The sequence below is a fragment of the Diceros bicornis genome, chromosome 17 (genome assembly GCF_020826845.1).
Source record: "Diceros bicornis minor isolate mBicDic1 chromosome 17, mDicBic1.mat.cur, whole genome shotgun sequence".
NCBI lineage: Eukaryota > Metazoa > Chordata > Mammalia > Perissodactyla > Rhinocerotidae > Diceros > Diceros bicornis.
In genome coordinates, this window is record NC_080756.1 from 19,579,042 (window position 1) to 19,594,556 (window position 15,515).

General features: G+C 41.1%; 1 protein-coding gene across 1 annotated transcript in view; it reads left to right on the forward strand.

Annotated features, from left to right (window-relative positions):
* Positions 1 to 200: 200 nt before the first annotated feature.
* The window catches only part of LIMA1 (LIM domain and actin binding 1), an 87,130-nt gene continuing 71,815 nt past the window's right edge, over positions 201 to 15,515 (forward strand). Inside the window, exon 1 of the mRNA XM_058558288.1 lies at positions 201 to 274. The gene's annotated coding sequence lies outside the window, so the exon portion shown is untranslated. The remainder of the gene's footprint in view (positions 275 to 15,515) is intronic.

Consider the following 15,515-nt stretch of genomic DNA (forward strand, 5'->3'; position numbering starts at 1 on the left):
AACGCCACGCACCGCGTAGCAACGCGAGCAGCCGCCCCGGCAGGGCACGCAGCCGGCGGCGCGCACGCTCGCCCCGAGGCCGCACGGGAGGCGGGCTGACGTGCGCGCCCCCGCGGCGGTGGGCGGGGTGAGGGGCGGGGCTCAGAGCCGGACCGGGGCGGGGCCGCAGGAGCTGTAGGTGCTGCTGCTAGGTCGCGACAGGTGCGCGAGGCAGAGCGCCTGGGACCCGTGGCGGGGCTGGTAGCAGCGCGGAGGAGAGAGCGCTTTTAGCCGGGTAAGGGCCTTCTCTCTCCACATCCTCCACAGCCGGAGAGTGCGCCGAGACCCCGGCTTCCCTCCACACCCTCTTTCTCCCGCGACTTCTGGGACGTGGGGAGCACAAGGGGCGTGAATCCTCCCCCACCAGAGAGGAGTGGAGGAGTCGCTGACCCTCTGCTCTTGCCTCACTTCTGGGTAGTGTGCTGGGGTTGGGAGTAATTATGTAGGGCTGAGCCTTTGCTGCCTGAGGGCGGGAGCTGAGAGGACCCCCTCCTTTTCCACCAGGAACAGTCCTTTCTAACGCTATACTTTTTTGGTTGGTGGAGGAAGGTGGCAGTTCATCAGAATTCAAAATAGTCTCCCAGGGAAATATTCTGATATTCAACTGCTCTTTTACCGTCTTCATTTTCAGCCCTTCCCTCCGTCTTTGATTTTTCTCCCTTTCCATTCTGCCAACTGAACTCTAAGACACCTACACCCTTTTGTGGTGTGTCGAGAATATAGCAGTCTTTGCAGCTGGATGTGTCATCCGCGAATCGCTATCATGTATATATCGTTCGTACCTGTCACCAACATACGTAGGTGTTAATATAAGGTAACTGTACACTCCTGGCTACACCTACTAGGCTTGAAGTTGTAAGTGTTAGGAGCGAACCATCTGGTGCCCTTTCTTGCCTCCTTACTGGTGCTTGGGACAAGAAATTTAACTGATCATGGTAAGAGATATTTGAACTACTATTGTCTTTCACCAAATTCCAGTTTTCAAAAGTCTGCCTGATCCAGATGGTTCTGTTGACTTGACTTTTCAAGTTAGTCAAAGGTAGTTAGGGAGTTATCAGCCTCTAAGACAATACCCGTTTAGGGGAGAGTTGTTCTTTGGCCTTAGATATTCTTTCTTTTGCTATTGATGTAAATAGTTAAAGGAATACTTTTTATCTGCATAGTTACTAATACTATTCACAAATGATAAATATTTTAGGAACCATAAAATAACACTTTCTTCTGAGGTCTGATGTAGATACAAAAGATGACCCTCAACAAACATTTTCCAAGTTCCCCAGAAGTTATAGCCTGGATGCAGGATTATCATGTTTTAGGTAGACCTTCAAAAAGTTATAGAGTTAGCAGAGGAGACGGTTTAAAAAAAAGTGTATGCATGTATATTTCCTTGTTTTGCATCAATAGAACAACACATAACCTGGTACTAGGTAATTACTTTGGGAACTTATTTCATTTTTTGGACAAAACATTTGAGTGCCTCTGTTGTGTCAGTCCTGCTGTGGATTCAAAGTTCCAAACTCCCTACTCTAAAAGAGCTTAAAATCAAATGGATTAGGCAGATCAATAGATATGACTTATAGTATTAGTGAGGTCAGTGCTATATTAGAGATCAGCCCATTGTGCTATAGAAGCACAGCCAATATAGTTTTTTTAGAAATTCCCTCTTCTATTTTCCCTTAAAAACAAAACAAACAGCAATAATCACAAAAACCTTTGAGTAACAGTGAGTGATTCACTTTAGTCCATGTATTTGTATCACTGGTATTTCTTATCTTGTGTTCTGCCTACATTATTGCCTTTTGAAGATGAGATTAGGACCTGTTGTTAAATCTGTGACAGTTTAGTAAATAGTGGAGCTATTTTCACTGTTCTGTACTGGGCCTGGAAGTGTTGTTATCATGTAGTCCCTGAACTGTAGAGCCTCTGGGAAGAGACTAGTATATTGGCAACATTAGCAAAGCAGTGCCGTTTTATAAAAATTGCTCCATTGTGTAACTTTGTTTAACTTGGTACATTTAAGTTTTGTTACAGACTCTGGTTAAAGGTGGGCCAAATTTTAACCTTCTAATAATTCTAAGAAGAGAAAACTTCAGAAGTGAAAACAATTCTATTGAGAGCAATCTTGATGACAGAGGATACTTTTTCTTGCTAAGGTGCCCTCAAAATGTCTTTTTCTTCCTTTTTTTTTTTTGGTAGGAGGCACGGTGGGTAGATGGGTGGAGGAAAGGGTCAGAAGTGTTTGAAGATTCTTTGCAGAGTTTTGATGATCTGAAGTCTATGGTAGTCTTGAGGGCTCTTCATATAACTGCAGGCTTTTATTAATTGCCTACTGTGTGCCCGTCTTGTATACAGAGGATGAACATGACACGGTCCCTTCTATATGATTATGTTTTTCATTTTTTAAATAGAGATTTTGGGTTGATAATACAGATTGTGGTTGTTTCATTTGGTAATTTGAGCCATGGTTCTTGATGAACACATTTCTCTGACATTGCTTACCTCTTTTCTTTCTGTTCACAGTCTAGGAAAGTGGTCTCCACCAGGAATTTTTGGAAAGGCAGTAGGTATTGGCATGTGTTTTGGGTATCTACAATGATTATGTTGTTTTCTTATAATGTTTTCAAGTACAATTTTAATTATTGTTCCTCTTAGGGTTTCAAATTCTTGGCTTTCCTCTGGTATTTTTCAACAATATACTGTAATTAACTTAGAGCCTCTGTACCAGAAAAGTTCATCAAAGACATATACACACAAACACAAAAGAATGTTGAGAGTGTGGGAGATCACTAGACATCTTTGCCATAAAAGGCCACCTAACCACAAATTGGGAGAATTTGTCATTATTTATGTTGAGAGCAAAACAAGTTTTCAGGCATAATTAATTCCATACAGACAGATGAATTTCATTTAGATTGGAATTGTACTCTTTCTGCAGGTAGGAAAATGTGTGACTTGGTTCCTAAGTCAGGAATTTCCATAAGAAAAGTCTTTTTTTTTTTTTAGGTTGCTGTGGTCTTTCACTGTATGTTTCTTGATAGGAAGTTAAAGTACTTTATTTTAGATTGTGTACAGTAATCTCCAGGTGATGTTAAATTACTTAACACAGACTCTCAAGGTTCTTTAGTAACAAATGAGTGGTTGTAAATTGAGTAGTTTCTACTTAATGATTGTGGAATTGAGATTCTGTGGTAAATGGTACTCCTGGTGGGACCATACTGATATGGTTATTCTGTGGCTGGATACAAAGTCCTTGAGACTCAGTCAAGTTATTGTGCTAATGCAGACCTCTTTTCATAAAAAGGACTAGATTTGACCCAATGAGGAATTCCTTATTTAGCATATCAAATGATTTCTTTATACTTGAAAACATTTCTAGAGACTTCATATATCCAGTCATAAGAAGTTAATATGATACCATGAAATTTTACATTCTTTTTATTTTTAAAGAGTTTCTTAATAATGCTACACTGAGGGGCTGGCCGGGTCACATAGCGGTTAAGTGCATGCACTCCGCTGCTGGCGGCCTGGGTTCGGATCCCGGGCGCACACCGACACACTGCTTGTCAGGCCGTGCTATGGCGGTGTCCCATATAAAGTAGAGGAAGATGGGCACGGATGTTAGCCCAGGGCCAGTCTTCCTTGGCAAAAAGAGGAGGATTGGCAACAGATGTTAGCTCAGGGCTAATCTTACAAATAAATAAATAAATAAATAAATAATGCTGCACTGAAACTAAGAACTTTCATCCCCAGCAAAAAAAAAGATGCAACTTTTTTTTCTTTTTTTTTTTAATTTTTTCTGTGTGAGGAAGATTAGCCCAGAGCTAACATCCAGTGCCAATCCTCCTCTTTTTTGCTGAGAAAGACTGGCCCTGGGCTAACATGCATGCCCATCTGCCTCTACTGTATATGGGACGCCGCCACAGCATGGCTTGACAAGCAGTGCGTCTGTCCGTGCCGGGATCTGAACCTGTGAACCCCGGGCCGCCGAAGCAGAGCCTGCGAACTTAACCGCTATGCCACCGGGCTGGCCCCTTTCTTGTTTTCTTTTTCTTTTTTACTGAGGAAGATTCACCCTGAGCTAACATCCATGCCAATCTTCCTCTATTTTTTAGTATGTGGGCTGCCAGCACAGCACGGCTGCTAACAGAGCAGTGTAAGTCTGCGCCCAGGAACCAAACCCAGGCCGCTGAAGCAGAGTGCGCTGAACTTAACCACTAGGCCATCAGGGCTGGCCCGATGCAGCTTTTTTGAACTTCTGATAACGAGTGTGGAGCTATTTTTTTCCCTTATTTATCCTGTAACGGAGCTTACTGTATGGAAAACTTTATAATCCCTCAAACATATTTTTTCTTGCACACCAAAGTATTGCCAATTTTTGTTTCATTACCCATAGACTAGTAATCCTGATCTACTTTTATTTGGTTTTAGATTTCCACAATCTGTTTTTCCTATGAAATTTAAGCAAATGGCCCAGAACTTCTTTTCCTCATCGTCAGTTTTACTGAACAGGGAACATTTGCTCAGATTTGGCTTCCACCTCCAGCACTAGAGGAAACCTGTCTGTCCATACCTAGTGCCCCGTGATTTCCCTCCAATGGCCCTGTCACTGTCCTCCTTACCACTTGGCAACATTTGACCAAGTGGACAACTTTTCTGGTTCTTCCTTTCATTTGGCTTTCTCGACATGACTCTACCTGGTTCTGCATCTTCTAATCTAACCACTTCCTCCTGTGCTCCTTCACTAACTCACTCATTTAAGGTCTTTTTGCTCCTTAAATTTGGGTGTTTGCCATGGCCCTGTCCAGCATCCTGTTCTCGTTATACTTTCTCCCTGAGCAATCTAACCTGTTTCCTATGACTTCAACTAACACCTCCATGTGAGTGATTTGCAAATTTATCTTTTTTAAAAGCTTTTTTCATATTAGATAATTCTTGTTTTATTTTCACCTATACAAACATACATATAAACATACGTTTAGAAAATAAGAATTATATGTGCTCAATACGGAAAACCTGGGGAAAAAAATTATAAAAGAAGACAAAATATTCCATAATCTGTTCCAGAGAAAACTACCATTTGGTATATTTCCTTTTAGTCTTTCTTTTTCCTTTGATACACACACACACACACACACACACACACTCTCTCACAAAAACACCAAGGTAATTAGGCTCATACTGTTACAGAAGATATGGTTTCGTATCTGCTTTTTCACTTTACATTATGTCATAGTTTTCCATGGCATCAAAATTATGTGAAAATTTTAATGAATGTTTAATACTCTGTTGTATTGATGTTGCGTAATTTAATTATGCCCTTGGGTGTTTTGATTGTTACAACATTATTAATAAGTGAAAAAATTGAGAACAAATTTATGCATAAATCCTTGTACAAATCACTCATTATTTCTTTAGGTTAGATTCCTAAAAGTTGAATTACTGGGTCAAAAGAGCATGTAAATTAAAAAATATTAAACCTGCTGCCAAATTGCTTTTCATAAAGACTAACATTCTCACCTGCAGTGATTGTGAGTGCCTATCTTAGTGCATCCTTCAAATATTGAATCCCATTTTTTATCTTTACTAATTTATAAGCAAAAGTGATTTCATTTGTATTTCTTTAATTACAGGTGAGAGTGAACACTTTTCACATATTCATTTCCATTTCGATTTCGTCTTCTGTGAATTGTCTTTTGGTTAATTCATTCCCATTTTTATTTGGGTCTTAACATTTTAATTATGTTGTTTTTTTTTTTTTTTTTTTTTTTTTTTTTGTGAGGAGATCAGCCCTGAGCTAACATCCGCCAATCCTCCTCTTTTTTCGCTGAGGAAGACGGCCCTGGGCTAACATCGGTGCCCATCTTCCTCCACTTTATATGGGACGCCGCCACAGCATGGCTTACCAAGCAGTGCGTCGGTGCGCGCCCGGGATCCGAACCAGCGAACCCCGGGCCGCCGCGGCGGAGCGCGCGCACTTAACCGCTTGCGCCACCGGGCCGGCCCCTAATTATGTTGTTTTTTTGTTTGGGGTTCTTTGGTTATTTGGGGCTTTCAGGGAGGGAGTACAGGTTTTTATTAGGCCAGATTGAATGAGTGGAGTGATGAAGTGGAAAGTGTACAGAAGTTGGATTGTGATTTTTTTTTTTTTTTTTTGTGAGGAGATCAGCACTGTGCTAACATCTGCCAATCCTCCTCTTTTTTTGCTGAGGAAGACTGGCCCTGGGCTAACATCCATGCCCGTCTTCCTCCACTTTATATGGGACGCCGCCACAGCATGGCTTGCCAAGCAGTGCATCGGTGCGCACCCGGGATCCAAACCGGCGAACCCCGGGCCGCCACAGCGGAGTGCACGCACTTAACTGCTTGCGCCACTGGGCCGCACCCGAAATTGTGTTGTTTTAAATGCCCATTGTTATGAGAAGCCAGAGCTTGTGATTGATGGAGCAGCACCTCAAAGTGGAAAGGATGCTGGGTTGAGAGTCAGGATTCCCAACTTGGTATTGGGAACCAACCTCTTAGGTGATCTTGGGGAAGTCATTCATCCTCTCTGAGCCTCATCTGTAAGATGAGAGGTTTGGGCTATTGATCCCAAAGTCTATCAACCTCTGTGTTGAAAGGATGACTTATGAGCCGCTGCTCGCTAGACATTTGAAATTATTTTTTGTCCTATTCCTAATCCTTCACTCATTTTAGATATATAGAGCCCGAGGAAAGACTAGATCCAGTAAAGTCAATTTCCATGAGGATAGCAAGGCATAATGGAACCTGGGGGCAATTTAATGTGTTTGTGCCCTCAGGACAATAGAAGTTGCAACGATTGGTATTTTTTAGGCACTCCTGTAGACTGACACTTGACAACCTGGTAAAGTAAGTCATAAGAGCCCTGCTGATCTATGCCACAGAGCCCCATCGTCTCTAATGGATGTAAAGCAAGTCTCATTTTATGACAAGAGGTTTCAGTTGCCAAGCCAAGCTATTTAAAACTTTTACCATTCCATACAGAAACTTTTCTTAGTGTTTTTTCTTTGTGACTTGTATAAGCTCTCCATTTTAAGATTAATTTTTTGTCCTGTGGTCAGATGTTTAGTTATTTGCCTTTTAAATTTGTATATGGTAAATTATTACTTATTTATAGATCTTTTTCTTTGACATTTCTTTTGTTGCTTTTATGTTTAGAAGTCTTTTGCCATCCAGAGATGGATTAAATGTTGACTTCGATTTCCTTCTAATTTGTATGGTTTTTCTTTTTATGTGTAATTCTTTAATTTGTCTTGAATTTACTTTAGAGTACCAAACCAGTATGTTTAGTGCCTTCGCATATCTTCTGAGCTCCAGATCCATATTTCCAACTTCCAACTATGTAGATAGTCCCTGTGTGCCAGGCACCTGCGTCCACCTAGTTTCCCTAAGGAGAAAGCTTGATGTTGTCTTGAACACTTCAGTCCTTCTCTCCGCATTTTCTCAATCACCAGGTTTGGTCGATTTTACCCCACCAGTGATGACGGCTCTTTTATCAGTCTTCTAATTCAGGTGCACCTTTTTTACTCCGGTCCTTGAGCAATCCTTAAGAGTTGGCTTTAGTTTTTCCCTTTCAGTAGGAAGTTGTCATAAAAAAACAGAACATTGATTTTTAAGGTGTGGTTCCCTCGATTACCTGTTTCAGAATCACCTGGGGTGTTGGTTAAAAGATAGATTCCCAGGTCCTACCTAGACCTACAAATCAATATATCTGGGGGGATGGGGTCTGGAATCTGTAGTTTTAACAATTACCTCTAGAGATTCATTTACACACTTAAGGGGAACCAATACGCAAGTAAATTAAATCTAAATTCCTCTGCATGCCTTTTAAGACCCCCACTCCACACCCTGGCAGCCTATTTTTCTGGGCTTATCTTTCACATCTCTACCCTCCCACCTGGCACTGTAGCCATACAATGATTCACAGTTTCCTGGACCCACCCTGTCCTTTCCTGCCTCTGTGCCTTTGCTCATGCAGTTCCCACAGTCTCATGCTCCTCCCTCTCCCCGCACTCCTGCTGAAATCCTTTTCCTTAAGAACTCAAATAAAATGCTACTTTTTTTATAAAGCCTTTTTAAATTTCTTCTGTTTGAATGTGTCTCCCTCCCCAGTCTTCCCTTAGCACTTTATTTTTACTTCATTTTTTACCTAATGCTGTCACTATTTATGAGTTATTGCTTCCTTAAAAGATTATAAGCCTTCTAAGTGTGAGAACCTTGGCTTTCCTTTTCATTTTGTAGCCATTATACATATAAGAAACAATTAAATACTCACAGAGTATACAAAATATATCTCATCTTGCAAACACACTATTTTTTAGCAATGTTTGGCTTTGCATCACACTTAGAATAAAATTAAAATCCTTTACCATTGCTTATAAGTCCTTGTTTAATCTGGTTGCCGCTCATCTCTGTCATCACCTCAGACTTTTCTCCTCACTCACTCCCTAGGAATATTATTCCTGCCTCAGGGCCTTTGCATTTGCTATTTCCTCTGCCTGGAAAACTCCCTCATCTCTTCTCTTCACCTGGCTGGCTGCCTCTCTCCTCCCCAGCGTTCAGGTCTCGGCTCAAATATCCTTCACTCAGAGAGGCCTTCTCAGACCACTATCTAAGGTAGCTGCCCCTTTCCTGCCACCCCTCTGGTTACTCTCTTGGTATTTCCTCCACAGCACTAATCACAGTGTTTAAAGGTCCTGCTTCCCCAGTAGAATGGAAGCTTCGTGAGAGCAGAGACCTTGTCTGTTACTCTTAACGTTATATCCTTAGCACATGGAGCACTGCCTGATACATGGTACGTGCTCAGTAAATATTTGTTGAATGAATGAATACGCCTCGAAGATAGACTTCACATTTTAACAAGCCTTGTTTGGGTTGGCAATCCAGAGTTTTTTGTCTTTTTTTTTAATGGATGACAGCTGAGGTAGTTCCATCAGGGTTCAAATCAGGTAGCAGTCTCTGAGGATTTCTGAAAGTAGCAGGACAAAGGTTTGGATACTGTGATAGCCAGGATTCAGTTCCATTTGAGTGCAGGTTTTCCAAGGTGTTCCCAGGATGTGGGCCACTATTTGCTACCATTGTCAGCATCTCCAGGGTTATTACTCTTTTTTTGTTTTTTATTGCTGATTTAACAAAAACAAGTTGACCCTGAAATAACAGTGTACACTAGGACTGCGTTTCTGGTTTCTTTTCTTTTCTTTTTTTTTTTTTTTTCGCTGAGGAAGACTGGCCCTGGGCTAACATCTATGCCCATCTTCCTCCACTTTATATGGGACGCCGCCACAGCATGGCTTGACAAGCAGTGTGTCGGTGCCCACCCCGGGATCTGAACCAGCGAACCCCGGGCCGCGGCAACAGAGCGTGTGCACTTAACTGCTTGCGCCGCAGGGCCGGCCCCTGCATTTCTGTTTTATTTTCTAGTGCTAGTCTCTTAGCTCTTACTGCATGATTTAAAGCAAGTATAGCACGACTAGAACCCAACTGACTAGAATCCTCAAGCGACCAGAAGTTTTCTTCTGCTTTCCTTCTTTAGGAGAAAGATAAGAAAGCTACCTAGACTCCTCAAGGAATGTATATTTTCATTATACTTACTATACACCCTGAAATAGGACAGTATATTGATTAGAAATTTTTTTAGCAACAGCTTTAAACAAGGAGTTTCTTGTTAACATGTAGCTGAACCAGACAATGTAACATCAGTTCTAATTTCTTCCAGTTTCTCTTCATTGGGTAGACTTATTTTTTGTGTGTGAGGAAGATCAGCCCTGAGCTAACATCCATGCCAATCCTCTTTTTGCTGAGGAAGGCTGGCCCTGAGCTAACATCCGTGCCCATCTTCCTCCACTTTATGTGGGACGCTGCCTCAGCATGGCCTGACAAGCGGTGCAACGGTGCAGGTCCGGGATCCCAACCCGGGCTGCCAGCAGTGGAGTGTGCGCACTTAACCGCTGAGCCACGGGGCCGGCCCCTGGATAGACTTATTATTTTTTTTTTTAATTTTTATTTATTTATTCCCTCCCCTCAAAGTCCCAGTAGATAGTTGTATGTCATAGTTGCACAGCCTTCTAGTTGCTGTATGTGGGACACGGCCTCAGCATGGCCGGAGAAGCGGTGCGTCAGTGCGCGCCCAGGATCCGAACCCGGGCCGCCAGCAGCCGAGCGTGCGCACTTAACTGCTAAGCCACAGGGCCGGCCCTCGGTAGACTTATTTTTAATTTCATTATTTTTTCCTTGAAAACTGGCTTGAAATTTTTTTTTTAAATGATTTTATTTATTTATTTATTTTTCCCCCAAAGCCCCAGTAGATAGTTGTATGTCATAGCTGCACATCCTTCTAGTTGCTGTATGTGGGACGTGGCCTCAGCATGGCCGGAGAAGTGGTGCGTCGGTGTGCGCCCGGGATCCGAACCCCGGGCTGCCAGCAGCGGAGCGTGCGCACTTAACCACTAAGCCACGGGGCCGGCCCTTGGCTTGAAATTTTATTAAAAATTATGAAAGTTTTTATAGCAATGTATAGTTTTCAAAGTCCTTTTACTTTTGTTCTCTCATTTAATCCTCATAACCATCCCTTGTGAATTATTATGTTTTTGAGACAAAGAAACTGAGACCCAAAGAAGTTGATTGACTTTTCCATGCCAACTAAAAGGCCACTACTCAATAAATGCCTCTCAATAACTTTTTAAAACAGCACTATAATTTGATGTAATTTTAGAAGGTAAACATTAAAATTTAATTAAAACATTAACATTAGTATATATGTAACTGGTCCTTAAGAAATAAGATGCATGGTATTGGTTCAGATAAGTGGCAAAATTTTATTACTTCTGTGGCTGTGTGATTTGATAATTCTTTATGTGACCACCGTCATCTCTGCTTGTCCCTGATTAAAGCATTGTTCTGGGTTAGCTTCTCAGATTTTTACAGAAAGGAAAGATTAGAGAACTTGCCTAGAGAAGAGTCACTTTTCAGCAAACCTGTTTTAATTCTCCTATTAAAGGATTGGTTAAATTGATCTGAACTACCTTTTCAGATTGAGCAAGTCCTGAAAAAAACACATCATCTAAAATTTCAGATAAGAAGAATGGAAGCCAGGCCCTTCCTGGAAATAGCCGGGAGTGAAACTAAGAACCTCTGTGTTTGGAGAAAACTCGATTAATTATTAAGGACAAAAGACTTGTATAAGGAGTTTATATCTTTAACGGAAGCAGCCTTCTTAAAATAAGTGTATAAATTTCTCTTGCTTTGACATTGTAAAGAAGACTCTAATTAGCTACTTTGTCTTAATTAAGCATGTAATGGGCAAGACCTGTGAGCATGTAGTTTATAGGCAACTATTCAATTATGTAGGTGGGCCTTTGTCGAGATATGTGGCAACTGAGAGCTAGTATAATACTGTTTTTCATTTGTATGACAGATATTTATTGAGCCCCCACACTGTCCCAGGCACTGATATTTGTTGCATCTGATGTTAAAGTATGGAGTGGTACAAAGGTTAAGTGAGAAGCAGGCTATTCACAGTAAATCTATGCTTTGTGTAATAGCCCTAGTCAACTATAAATTTCCACATTCTTTTCCCAATTAACTATACTTTTCGCTTTAAATTTGAAGTTACTGATATAATTCTCTGTTTTTCTGCTTACTGACAGAGATTTTCCTTACTATGTGTGAAAAAATACTGAAAAAGCCCCACTCCATTGGATTATGTTTGCCCTTACAATGAGTTAATTATCAACTGGGGGGGAGGGAGAAGAAGAACCAAGTGACTAACAAATTAGATTTGAGAGAGAGGTAGAATTAAACTTAGATTGGATCTAGTAATTCCTTAATTTAAAGAAGAACAAAAAAGGTGCTTGGATGGTTCTTCATGACCTGAAAATTTTAGACCAAAGTCAATTTTTAAAGGCTGTAATTGGAGGTTATTCTTTTACCTGTCTAAATAAGATATGTGAAGATTGCTACAATTATGTAAAAGCTAATTTGGATTTCAAAAGTGCAAGAAGATAAGATATTCAAATGAATGAATAGAATAATAGAAGCCACGTAGGAAGGTGATAGTTATATCATCTTTTTTTTTTTTTTTTGTGAGGAAGATCAGCCCTGAGCTAACATCCATGCCAATCCTCCTCTTTTTGCTGAGGAAGACCGGCCCTGAGCCAACATCTATTGCCAATCCTCCTCCTTTTTTTCTTTTTCTTTTTCTTCCCCTTTTCTCCCCAAAGCCCCAATAGATAGTTGTATGTCATAGTTGCACATCCTTCTAGTTGCTGTATGTGGGATGCCGCCTCAGCATGGCTGGAGAAGTGGTGTGTCGGTGCGCGCCTGGGATCCGAACCCAGGCCACCAGTAGCGGAGCGCGCGCACCCAACCGCCACGCCACGGGGCTGGCCCATTATCATCTTTGACTTAGAGTTTTTACAGAGGTGTTGAGAACACCTAAAATTTGGCCCTTACAAGGTATAATTTGACAGAGATTGAGACTTTCTGATGCAGAGAAATGGTGTCAGAGTTTTAAGCAGATCTGGTGTTCCTGGTGGTCACTACCAGTTTCTCAGAGATGACATTAAACGTGCTCCTTTTTTTTTTTATTGCTGATTTAACAAAAACAAGTTGACCCTGAAATACAGTGTACACTAGAACTGCATTTCTGGTTTATTTTCTGTGCTGCAGGTCATTTTGTTTCCTTCCCAGCCGCCTAAAAAATGAATAAGAGCTAACATTTATTTAACCTCTCTGGACCTTAGTTTCTTCATCTGTAGAGTGGGACAATAATGTTCTGAGTGTGTTACTGTGAGGATTAATAAGTTTATATGTGCAAAACAATTAAAACAGTATCTGACACATGGTAAATGTTCAATAAATGTTAGCTATTTTTATTACTACCACCACTATCATTATTTATTAAGCACTTATTTTAGCACAGAGCTCAAAGAACATTTTAGAGATGATGAGACTAAGGCTTAAAGTTATTTCCCTAATGTTCTCCAATAGGTAAGTGGTAGACTCAAGATGTAGACATGAGCTGAAAGGAACCTGGGGCAAAGTCGGCTAACATGTGGAACAGTCTGGGGCATCTGGCCCAGCCCTTACCATTTCTAGTTTCAAGACACTTAGCAGGATAAGATTGGCCCGGACTACTCCCAGATACTGGGAAGAAAGATGTGGTTTGCAGTAAGTCATTAGAGCATGGACATTAGGGTCTGTCAGACTGTTTCACATCCGAGCTCTGCCACTTAGTAACTATGTGACCTTGAGCAAGTTATTTAACCTCTCTGAGCCTCAGTTTCTTCCTCTGTAAGGTGAGAATAATTTTTGCTTCATGGTATCATAAGCATTTAGTGAATATCAAATGGAATGAATCACCTTGCATATGACCAGTGTTCAGTAACCAATCCCTAGGCTTAAGCTAAGGTGGCCCAAACTTTTACCTGATTCAGACACAATCCATCTGGATGGTGAGTGATTAGGGTCTATGTCTGCTTTCCCTGCTCTGGCGTAATAACCCTGGGATCAAGTTAAAACACAACTTCCAAAGCTGTTTTACTTTGGAATCATAGGGGACCCTTTTCAGAAATTGGACATGTTTGAACTCCACAGGAGAGAATCAGATTCCAAAGATGATGCTGATATTCAGAGCATACTCCCCTCCCCCCGTACAACTGAGAAGCACTAGACTGGCTAGTTGAGGGTAACAGCTGAAGGACAGCCCTAAATAGGGATCTTAATGCCTGGATTGTCACGTAGTGTCAGTCAGGCTTCTCATAGGCCTGTGCTCTGGAGGGAGTATTAATGACCTGTCAAGGGGTGGGTGGGATCTACAGAAATGAGGATCTCATCTGGATAGTCAACCAACATTTCTATTTTGAGAGAATATTAATGAGATCTGGATAGGAATCAGACACCAGGAAAGGACAGCTGCTGTGAGAGGCAATTTGAATTGTACAAGGAGTTACACGTGATATTCAGAAAGTCCTTGTGCAGTTTGAAAAAGTAATTAAGTTGTAGAGATAATAAGCAATGTATAAAGGATATTTTAAAAATAAATGTAGTTTCAAAAAGTAAATGTATTGAGTGCCCAATACACATTTGAAAATATACTTATCTTCCCCATGATTAAAGGAATGAAAACTAAAACAATAATGTACCATTTTTCACACCTCTGGCAGATTGGAAAAAATAAAAATGATTAATAATGCTCAATATTGATAAGGATGTAGAGAATAGGCTTTCTCATATAGCCAATGGTTCAAATGTAAATTGACACAAAAAATATATAAATTGATGCCACTTTTTTGGAGGAATATTTGGGAATGTCTATTAAAATTTTTAATGAGTAGGCCTTTTGGACTAGACATGCTGCTTCTAGGAATTTACACCATAGATGCATACCTCCAAGTAGGCAATAGTGGAAGGATGTTGATTGCCGTCCTTTTGGGTTTTTTTTTGTGAAGAAGAGTGGCCCTGAGCTAACATCTGTGCCAATCTTCCTCTATTTTTTGTATGTGGGATGCTGCCACAGCATGGCTTGATGAGGTGTGTGAAGGTGGGCGCCTGGGATCCGAACCCGAGAACCCCAGGCCGCTGAAGCAGAGCGTGCGAACTTGACCACTACGCCATTGGGTGGGCCCCTGCAGTCTTTTTCTTAATAATGAAGAACCTAAAACAACCTAAATGTTCATTGACAGGGGCCTGGTAGAATAAGTTATAGACTATTGTGGAGTGAAGTAGTATGTAGTACTGAAAGGTTGAGGTAGATCCATATGTCCTGATGTGGAAAGATGTCCAAGAGGAAGTAAATAATTGCTGAACAGCACATTAACATAAAACCATTGTAATTTTTTAAAAATGTGTGTGTTTTGCGTGATGTGTGTTAACATTTCTGTGCTTCAGTTTTCTCATTTGTAAAATAGGCATCATCATAATGGTATCCAACTCAACTTTGTGTTAGTAACAACTCAACTTCATGAGTTGTTGTGAAGTTAAAATGACATAATATATGTAGCATGCTTAGAACAGTGACTGACACATATTGCTATGTGTTTGCTATTATTATTATTATCATATATAGGCAATATCAGAAAGTTTATACTCCAAACCGTGACAGAGGTTACCTGTGGCAAGTAGAATTGGCTTGAGGGGAGGGGCGGACAAAAGCAGGCAGAGACTTCTATATCTTATATTGTATATTTCCACGTATTGTGTATGATGATCAGGTCCATCCCTTGACCAGTCCTGGTCACCAAGGAAGCTAGACAGTGAAGAAAATGGCAGCTCCGGTCCGGGTGCTGTGGACACCTGTGGAGGAGAGGTTCCCCAAAGGAAAAGAGGAGGGTGAAGGAGGTGGCGGTGCGGGGAGGTGGAAGGGACGCTGATGGATTCCACCTCGGCTGCGGAAGCTCTTTTTGAAAACCACTGACCTAATTAAAGACTGAAAATTTTTGGTTGGCAGAAGAACCTTATGA